Genomic DNA, 9,346 nt, shown 5'->3' with positions numbered 1-9,346 from the left:
AATGTGAAAGATTCCAACCAAACTGAAATGGAAACTGCAGCCTAGTGTCTAAAGGGTAAATAGGGAGATCACAAAGAGAATAGTGGAAGGAGAGGTACAGACAAGAAATGAAATAAACCTAATATATGTGTGTGTATATATATATATAAATAGCTGGGATATAAAGTCTCAAAATAGGAGATTTTAAAACATGGTTAAAAATTGTGAGAGGAACGACAAAACCATCAGACCATAAGAGATAAGAGAAGCAGGCCATTCAGCCCATTAAGGCTCCTCTGCCATTCAATGAAATCACAGCTGATCTGATAATCCTCAACTCTACTTTGTTGCCTTTTCCCCATAACCCTTGATTCCCTTACTAATTAAAAATCTGTTTGTCTATTTTAGCTCTGAATTATGTCAAAAACCTGCCTCTGCAGCCCCATGCAGTAAAGATATCCATAAATTCACTAATCAATGAGAGAAGAAATCCTCCCTCATCTCTGTTTCAAATATGCGACCTCTTATTTTGAGATTATGCCCCTATGGTCCTAGACTCCCCCACATTGGAAAACAATCTACCCTGCCAAGTCATAAAGTCATAGAATCATAGAATTTCTATGGTGCAGAAGGAGGCCCTTCAGCACATCATGCCTGCACTGGCTCTATTGCTTAGTGCTGATCTCCCGCCTTTTCCCCAAATCTCTGCATGTCATCATTATCCAAAAATCCATCCAATGACATCCTGAATGCCTCCACTGAACTTACTTCCACCACAGTTCCAGACAGTGCATTCCATTCTCTCATCATCTCGGATGTCTTGACAAATGTGCAGGGTTGGAATGTTCCTCTAAGAACCTTGTATGTTTCAATAAGTTCACCTCTCAATCTTCTAAACCCCAATGAGTACAAGCTCAATCTACTCAGACTCTCCTCATAAGACAGTCCCTCTATATCCATGATCAGCCTAGTTAACCTTCTATGGACTGCCTCCAGTGTATGCCAGTATATCTTTCCTTAGACAAAAGAACCAAAACTGTTCATGGTATTCCAGCTGTGCTCTGGATGGTGTCTTGTATAGTTTTAGCAAGGCCTCCCTATTTTAAAACTCCAGCTCCTGTGAAATGAAGGCCAACATTCAATTTGCCTTCCTTATTACCTGCTGAATATGTATGCTAGCTTTTTATGATTTAAGCACAAAGAACACCCCAATCCCTGTATGCTTAAGCTTTCTGCAGTCTTTTGCCATTTAAACAATATTCAGCTTCTCTATTCCTTCTGCCAAAGTGCAAAACATCACATTTCCCCACATTATATTCCATCTGCCAAGCTTTTACCCACTCATTTAATCCACCTATACCCCTCTGCAGATGGGCCAAGTGGCCTACTTTTGTTCCTATATCTTACGGACAATATTCACACATTCCTACTCATTGCTTTGAAGCAATCTATTCATTAGTAGAAATACAGTTTTATTACCATAAGTAACAAAATGCCACACACAGGCAGGAAAACGGACAATACATGTAGTTCATGAATTATATTCACTAATTAGAACAGACCTGCAATCTTAATAGACACAATACTCAATATGCTGAGCTAGCTACAAAACAGCAATTAACAAAGTCGTTAGGATTTTGAACTATATAGCCAAGGCATTAGAACGTGAATCAGAGAGAGTTGTAATTATACAGTATTTAGCTCTGATCAGTCAAAATCTTGAACATTGTGTTCAGTTCTGTTGGTCTGGAAACAATGAAAACTGTCAAGTACTGGAGACAGTGCAGACAAGAGCCACAAGAGTTGCTCCCAAATGTGAGATCTGAATTATGAGGAAAGACTAGATAGTCTTGCGATTTTCAGTTTGGATCTCAAGGGTGATGTTGTAGAAGTATATAAAAGATTTTGCTAAAGCCACAGAGAAAAGTTAGTCTAATACATTACCTTAATGTGAGCTGAGGGGAAACAGAAACTAAAAGATACTGCTTTATACCAGTAAAAAAATACAGAATTTATATCAGGAAATTTGTCTTCACAAAAAGGGTAATCAACATATGGATTAAATTTTCAGCTTGAGTAGCAGATGTAAAAACTAAAGGATCTTGTAAGAAATAATGGGAGATCCCTAGATAAATGAATTAAGATGGGCCAGGTTTCCCACTTCATTTGTGATATTTCTGTCACTTAAATGATTTTACTGACACTAAAGATACAGCTGCCTGAAGCAAAGCAACAGCATATTTCTAAAATATACAGCTTAAACTCTCAACGTAGGCCATCAGGAATCTCTTTTAAACCTCAGGTGGGGATGTGGTTTCATGAGCAGCCGGCTCATCGAGATGTAATAGGGGGAAGAACTGACTAATTTTAACAGCAGGCTTCATTAACAGGTCACCAGTCAGCAGGAAATGGCAGAAGTCCCTGACTGTAGTCTCAGAGGTTAGGTTTGACTTGGTACATTTTACCAAGTTAAAGATATTACATAAATGCAACTACATATTGTTTTTTGAGTCATAATTTGCCTTCTTGTGTCTGAATTATTATCAATAACAACAATAACTCATGTTCATATAACGCCTTCTACATATTAAACATTTCAAATCAGTACCATCAAAGTATGGCACTGAGCCATACAGAGAAATATTAGGGCTGATAATAAAATGTTTGGACAAAGAGATGGATTTAAGGATTCCCTTAAAGGATCAGAAAGGGATGTGTTTAAGGAGATAATTCCAAGAAATGGCCCTTATTATTGAATTAATTATTACTAGCAGTGCTCAACAGGAAGACTGGAGGAGATCACATATCTAATCGTTATAAGACTGGAGGAGGACTCTCTTGTGGTACAATGGTAGTGTCCTTATCCCTGAACTGAGGAGCCCAGGGTTCAAGTCCCACCTCCTCCAGAGATGTGTAATAAAATCTTGAACAGGTTGATTCAGGGGGAAAAAAAATGTGTAAGCATGGAGGAGATTGCAGAGATAGGGAGGGTTGAGATTAAGGAGGCATGTTTATAACAAAGTGGCTTTCTTCAGCCATGAGGCAATTTTGGTCATTGAGCAGAAGCATGAACAGTGAACTGGACTTGATAAAAATTAAGATACAGGCAACACTGTTTTGAATGAAGTTTTCTAGCTGTAGGATGTGGGAAGCCAGCTTAGAGTACATTAGAATTGTCAAGGCAAAAGAAATGAATGAAGTTTTCAACAGCAGATGAGCCAACCCCAGATTGAAATCAGGAAATATGTGTACTGACCATTTGGATTTGGCAAAAAAAACACCACCACCAGTTCCTGGTTAATCATCAAACTAAAAGTACAGCCTAGTCCCTACAGTCTCCTGAGAACTGATTCACTTTATTTTAGCAAGGACACCATAAACATCAGGTGGATTTCCTTGGTGCATGAAACTTAAAATGATAGTCAGCATGACTGAGGTAAGATGATCAGCAGCTAGGGTTTCTGCCCCCAATTTATTTGCCACTGCCCATTTTCTCTTCAACTAGGAAAAATGGCAGTTACTTCTCCTTTTATGGAATTCCACGAAATTAGGAAAGATATTCATGATACTTCAAAAGACTTGATTTACAAAGTTATGTTAACTTTGGTCCTGACAAAACATAAGGTGGCACAGTTGACCTTCAAAAATTTGCGAAGATTGAAAGAGTGCAAATTATCAACCTTTTTTTAATGACCAGAAAAATGATTTTGATACAAATAATTTACTATTTAGTGTGACGTCTCCATCAAGATCTTGCCCTAGAACTATAATCTCTAAACCAATGTACTTACCACTTCATAAGATGCCACAGCACAATTTAAAACTGCTTGTCTTTCCATCAACACTTCTATTTTAAAAGTCAAATGAAAAACTATTCTCACCAATTTAGCCTTGCAGTTTTATTTGTAACTTTTTGAGAATATAATTTAAATTGTGTGTATTGAAAAGATTGGTGATTTAATAAGCCAGACTACCAAGAGAACTGACACAATCACAAAGGACATATGTCAATGACTCACCAACAATGCCTTGGCAAAAGGAAAATTCAGGCCTTACCTTTCCACACCAAACATGCTTATTAGCCAATCAAAAATCTATTCTGGGTAATTGAGGTAAAAACTCTGCAATTGTACAAGAGACTGTAGGATGTTTTGACTGAGGAGTTGCCAACACCTGCTGTTCTCAAGACATCCACTTCCTTCCTTCTAATTATTGACTCCAATTCCTGTTTGTCGTTGATGCTTTGTCCAACACATTACAGACAAAGCAATATACTTATATATTTCACAACTCCTGCTTTGTTCTCATCAGGTTTTTTTTAATTACTCCCTACACTTTTTTTCTGCACCCTGAATTTTGATATTGCCACATATTTTGCGATTCCAATGATGGGGAAACGATCAGCATCATTACAATTGTGAAACTGATAAGAACTCTGGCTTAGAGATAGTAGGAACTGCCGATGCTGGAGAATCTGAGATAACAAGGTGTAGAGCTGGATGAACACAGCAGGCCAAGAAGCATCAGAGGAGCAGGAAAGCTGATGTTCCGGGCCTAGACCCTTCTTCAGAAGGGCTAATGGTATCAATGTGGACTTCACAAGCTTCAAAATCTTCCCTCCCCCTAGCGCATCCCAAAACCAGCCCAGCTTGTCCCCGCCTCCCTAACCTGTCCTTCCTCCCACCTATCCCCTCCTCCCACCTCAAGCCCCACTCCCATCTCCTACCTACTAACCTCATCCCGCCCCCTTGACCTGTCCGTCCTCCCTGGACTGACCTATCCCCTCCCTAATTCCCCACTTACACTCACCTTTACTGGCTCCATCCCCGCCTCTTTGACCTGTCTGTCTCCTCTCCACCTATCTTCTCTGTCCATCTTCTATCTGCCTCCCCTTCTCTCCCTATTTATTTCAGAACCCCCTTCCCCTCCCCCATTTCTGAAGAAGGGTCTAGGCCCGAAACGTCTGCTTTCCTGCTCCTCTGATGCTGCTTGGCCTGCTGTGTTCATCCAGCTGTACACCTTGTTATCTCAGAACTCTGGCATATGCACGTATACAATAAAATAAGAAACGTAGAGGCTGCTGTCAGTCAGTCCCTGCTCCTCCACAGGGTACACTATTGAAGACCTCACAGATAGAAATCTTTCAAAATCACTTTATTTTGTGAAATTACACATATACTCTGAAATGTTATGCTTTTCTGAATGGGGTGCAACTAAGTCATAATTACTGAATAACTTATTTGGTCTTGAAAGGCAAATTTGATGATTGTGAATGTCATATATTTCCATTATCATAAAATGTCATTGGGTTTTTAATCAGTTTTTTTATGCTTGCTTACGAAATTCCAGCTTCCACTTTATCCTATATGTTTGGCCCAGTCAATGTTTTCCAGTCTGTAAAGTGAAGGATTTCCAGTGAACTATATTTTCTGGCTTATTGTCTGTAAAAATTCTTCAATGTGACTGGCTGCTAAGCTACTGATATCATCACAGTAGGCAGACACTAGAGTTCCCCTGTAATTGGCACTAGAATCAAATGAAGTGTCAGGAATAGTGAAATCCACGTCACAAAGTTTGTGAGCCCTTTGTGGACAGTTTCATGCCAGGTCAGCAGAGAGCATTATCATTTCACCACCAACCATAGATTCCATGCAGCTGCATTTCTTTTTGTATTCTGAATTTTGTTCTTATCCCTTCTACTTAACATTTGGGTATTATAATTACCCACAAAACATCCACCCATTTATTTGTTTAACAGCCCTATTTATACATTCCAGTAGACCTGGCCCAACCCAGATCAGATGAAGCTCCTTCCTGGAATAGTTCATGCCCAGGTTTTCCACATCCTCTCTCTGGACCTCTTCAAGAACTTGGAGAGAAAAAGAATGGAGTTTTGGGACTGTTACGAAAAAGGCAGCAATTGATTTTAGACTTTTAATTTGTGATGACATCATGTACTTGTGATTCGGAGCTTGGCCACATGGAAAACTAGCAAAGCCAAGCATTGAAAAAAAAGTGCAGCATTCTTTCACTCTATATTATGTTTAAAATTCCAGAAAAAAATCTTTCCCATTCCCCACCTCCACCCCTGATTGTTGCTACTCACCCTGAAACAGGCCCATAAGGAATCGGGATAAGGTTACAAAAGTGATTGGTGTAGAGCTCCAGTGAACAATAAGTGGAGTGAGGGTAATTACCGAGCCCCATGCAGTAGCTGAAAGAAGAAGTATTTTATCGCCACCCAATCTGTTTAAAAAAAGAATAGTTTGTCAGTGCACTTGACTGAAAACATGGCATTTTTACTGAGAAAGCATGACAACAACTAGCAACCCACACAATGTAAAAGCATTATAATGGCATCCTGACATATTAATAGTGCTATAGAACTTCCTTGGTGACATGTCCATCTGGGCCTCCTCCAGTGCCACAATGACGCCACCTGAAAACTGGAGGAGCAGCATCTCATATTCCGCTCCGAGAGCCTACAGCCCAATGGCCTGAACATAGAATTCACCAGTTTCAAAATCTCCCCACCCACAGCCTCATCCCATGTCCAACCCTCCCTCTCATCCCCGCCTCCTTGATCTGACACAACCTATCCATCTTCTTTCGCACCTATCTGCGCCCCCCCTTCCTACTGACCGGTCCCCATTAGCCCCTACCTGCATCCATCCATCACCATGCCACCTACCTACACCTGGCCCCACCCCTCCTCCCTCTATTTACTTCCCAGCTATCTTCCCCCTGCCTAGTCCTGATGAATGGTCCCGATCCGAAACGTTGACTTTTCTGCTCCTCTGATGCTGCCTAACCTGCTGTGCTCCTCCAGCTCCACACTGTATTGAAACTGTATTGTTTGCTCTGTCTATGTAATTTATAGACCAAATGCCAATATGATGCAGGGTGGCGTGTGTATTGATAAAACAATTTATATCTTTCTTAAGCATGGTTTACTTTTGAAACTTACTTGCAAAGTACAGTATGTTCAGGCCAAATAATTACTATCTGCACCTACAAAGAAGTCTGTTGTTTGAGGTTAGACAGCCATTAAAGATTTCTCCTATAGCCCAAGTCTAAAAGCAAAGTGATCAGAAGCAGATTGAAAATGTTTCACATTACTTTATTATGCTGCAGGTAAAATGCTGCTATATAGTATATTTTTAAAAAACAAAGGACTTATTACATGCAAGTGTCCAAATATAAAGTTTCCATGACTAAGGCAAGATATCTTTCTTACCTGTCACTAATGTGGCCACCTATGATTTGAGTCAGGCAATATCCCCAAAAAAAACTTCCGAGCACAATTCCAGACTGTGTCTTGTCCCATGCAAATTGTTCTGCCATGGTAGCTACACAGATAGGCAGTGTTACTCTGACACAGTACACTAGGCACGTGCCCACAAACAAAAAGGCAATCCATGGCTTGGCTTCAAACCTGTTGGAATCAAGAAATGCAAAGTTGTTTCATCATTTTAGAGACACCATGAAAACATTTCTGCAGGCACTGTAATGCAAGCTGTGATGTTGACTATTTTCCAAAGAATATGAAAGTGAACAGTCAGCTGATTTCAAAGTAAATGCTTTATTATTCATATACTGAAAATAGAACTCGTATTGTTTATAAGGAAAGGTGGGAATGTCCTACAAAAAGTACCTACTGTTCTCTTCTCCCCACTCATACTGTTCCCATTTTATCCTTGCAGCCAGTGAAATGGACTGAAATTCAGCCTCTTTTCTTACTATTTGTACCCACACTAAGAGCACCAGCAGATATCTTGACTGAACAACATCACAGGGAGGTCTAGTTCTGTACTTACATAATGTCTAGAAGTCTATGTTTATTTCCCTGAATGGGTATCAACAGCTAGAGCACAGGCCAATTTTCTTCTTCTTCTTGGCCATAATATTCAAATGCTATTCAACTGAAAACATCTAACCATTCAACCTTGGACAGGAATCAAATAGTGATCTTCTATTCTGTACAGTTTAGGTAATAGCAATTACTTTATTCATTGAAAGAGATTGAAATTCTGTTTCTATCTGCTTAATAATTCTCAAAATAAAAGTTTTTTTAATGAAAGTGAAAAATTTAATCACATGCACAGAAACTCACAAAATAAATATCATTGGGGTTCTGAAATATGTGGGAACATTTGTAAAATTATTCTTTCCTTGTTGTTTAAAGTATATATCCCCATTATGCAGTCCAATCCTGGAGTGTTTGTTTAAGTTCGAGGTTAGTGTAAGTGGCAGAACTCATTGATCCAACGATCCAACATGCTGTGTTAGTATTGATGCACTCTGTTCTATACTGTGAAGTGCCAGTCTGCACCAGGGCACAGAGGAAAACAGTGATCATGTAACAGGAAATAAATATTGAATAAAACAGTCAGTAAAAAGCAATGTCACTTCTAGTGTCAATTACTGCCAAATGATAGGGAACAAATGTTCAGTCCCTTGCAGAAGAAACAGAAGCAGAAGACTGGTGTGTAAATTCACACTGTTATGTTCTGGTTTACTGTCACTATCCCATTCCTGGGCATTTTCATTAATGTGGTCTCAGGGCAGAAAGACTATGAACTAATGTAGGGCTAAATATCAGAGGTTGTCTGGAATTTTCCAGCAGAACCAGGAACAAACCAGCTAGCTGATGGTGGTCTCCCAGCAGAAGGCCAGTGGCCCAGTATTCCATGCAGCCTTTAAGGCCCTGCCTGTCTTCATAAAGGCAGTTGCGTCCACAAACCCACCCTGGGGTCTCTGCCCAATTTTAAGTTATTAAAATGGCAGACAGGCCAGCTCAAAATGGAAGTGCCCCCCACCCCCAATATCCAGACCAGCAGGATGCAGATCCTTCAATGCTCGAGGGTTTCATAGTGGACAGAAAGCACACCCTCAGGCCATGAATCAACCTATTTGTCTAAAATTCTAGTCAGTATTTCCTGGCACAGTAGGGTCAGGACCTCCTTTGTTGGGGACCCAAAGCCTAGGTTATTAATGATGGAAAAGGACAAGTTTCCAATTTTGAGGCATAAACGGCTGTACTTAAAAAATGGCAAATACAACTTTAGTGGCCCTCCTTCTCAGCTGATGGCTTTTCAGTCAAAACAATAACAAAACTGAAATGCTGAGAAAACTCAGCAGGTCAGGCAACATCTGTGGCAAGAAAAATAGTGCACATTTCAGATTAATGACCATTCAATCACAAATGTGTTAATAGTAATGGGAAAGGTGGAAGAAGGCAAACATCAACTGTTTCTGGAACCAAATAAATACAATACTACATATTTGGGGAAACAAATAAAAAAAGTGATTTGGAGGTCTGGCAGCATGTATGGAGAAAGAAATTAAGTGAGCAGATATACCAGAC

The 9,346-nt window shown here is 39.8% G+C and overlaps 1 long non-coding RNA gene across 1 annotated transcript; it reads right to left on the bottom strand.

Annotated features, from left to right (window-relative positions):
• Window positions 1–5,114: 5,114 nt before the first annotated feature.
• LOC125485487 lies at window positions 5,115–7,424 on the bottom strand. Its single transcript, XR_007264212.1, has 3 exons — window positions 7,217–7,424; window positions 6,086–6,225; window positions 5,115–5,373 (listed from the first exon to the last, which is right to left on the bottom strand). It is a non-coding gene; the product is annotated as an uncharacterized LOC125485487 (long non-coding RNA).
• Between the last annotated feature and the right edge of the window lie 1,922 nt (window positions 7,425–9,346).

This window comes from Rhincodon typus, chromosome 19 (genome assembly GCF_021869965.1).
Source record: "Rhincodon typus isolate 14 chromosome 19, sRhiTyp1.1, whole genome shotgun sequence".
NCBI classification, from domain to species: Eukaryota; Metazoa; Chordata; class Chondrichthyes; order Orectolobiformes; family Rhincodontidae; genus Rhincodon; species Rhincodon typus.
This window is presented reverse-complemented; position numbering and strand designations above follow the sequence as displayed.